Raw genomic sequence first — 1,691 nt, forward strand, 5'->3', positions numbered from 1 at the left:
TATTGTCATAACCAAGTAGTACCAATCTTTTAGAACCATGTCAACACTTATCCATGCTCATCATCAAGACCATATGCCAACTAAACATAGATCAACCAGATCAAGGAAGAAGTTTTGTTCAACAACTATCAAAGTATTAATAAAGAAATCCTTGATGAATAACAACAAATAACATATGATTCATTCATTGTCCTGGAAATCCTATTCAAATTAGAATATTACGCAACTATCTTTAAGGATATATTTGTATATACTTTCTTTTTATGCATAATACCTGTGTATAGATCTCCAATCCTCAAATACCAAAACTTACTCTCTGTAAAACCCTTTCTACAAAAAACACAATTTGTGAAAACACAATGGAACAAACTCATCAACATTCTAAAGAAATTTAAACCCTCTCTTCAACAAGTTTCAAAAGATTCCAAATTCCAATCTATCAACTAGCAACAAACATTTGTCATTTAAAGAATTCCATATATCATAATGACATCAATCAATCTGCAATCAATCAAGACCAATAAAAAACAACATATATAATAACCCCATATTAACTCAGGTAGTGTGTGTAGTTATATTGAGGCATACTTGCATATGTACGTGATACTAAGGAGGCCAATCCATGAACAAATATCAACACATCAATAAGCACATCAAACCCTTTTATGAAAACATAACCCAAATCAAACACAAATCCCTACAAACTCATTTAGATCAAGGTAGTATTATAACCACTGATCTTGCATTGTTAGATACTCAAACATAAATAATTCATTCAAGTACATCCATTAGTTCTGAATGCACTTTCACATCTATCATGGTTGAGCCTTCTCCTTTCTCCCTGGTGCGCACTTGTTTCAGATTATATCACACTTGAGTAATCCATTTCATTGCACACTTCAACTCCTTGATCTCGTTCTCTTATATAGATTTTTGTATTTTCAATATCATAGGAAAATACTTTGGTAATGATTTTAGTAATTGTTGGCAAGATCAAATAGATGTTGTTGTCACAATGCTATGGGTGATTACCATGAAAAAATCTCAGGTATTTTATGTGCGGCTACAAATTGGGAATTTCACTTTGGAAAGTAGCATATATATTTAAAAATTCAAAATATTCAATCTATTGCAAATCCAACCTGTGACTAAGATGCCAAAGCTCTTCCTCGTCTTCTGCAACACGTGTACAAGAATTCGTATTATTTGCAATGGTTCAACAAATATTTGTAGATATCATTAATTCATAGACTAGATGTGCATAACAAGAGTGTGACACCATATGAAAAGTTGACATCAAGGACAACACATTTGAAATATTGGTCATCGTTGACATGTCAAATCAAATCTAGTATCCATATCGACATGGGGGTTTTGATCTACTAAATGATTCAAGCAATGAATGCTACTCAGAAGGATTGATTGGGCTAGAACAAAATTTTTCAGCTTTACGACATCCATGATAAAGATTAGGAGTTGATTGTTCACCAAAGCACTATATATATATATATATATATATATATATATATATATATATATATTCTTCAGCCAATGATAATATTTAAAATGATCAACTTCATAGCACTATGCATCCATCAAAGATATACATTTCAAAACCAATTTAGATACAAGAGGTTCACATGAATATGGATGAACTAAAGTAGAATCCTTTATTTAATCAGAAGCCCAAT

The sequence above is a fragment of the Pinus tabuliformis genome, chromosome 9 (assembly GCF_031772625.1).
Source record: "Pinus tabuliformis cultivar Carrire ecotype Pingquan chromosome 9, CPIR1, whole genome shotgun sequence".
In the NCBI taxonomy this organism is placed as follows: domain Eukaryota; kingdom Viridiplantae; phylum Streptophyta; class Pinopsida; order Pinales; family Pinaceae; genus Pinus; species Pinus tabuliformis.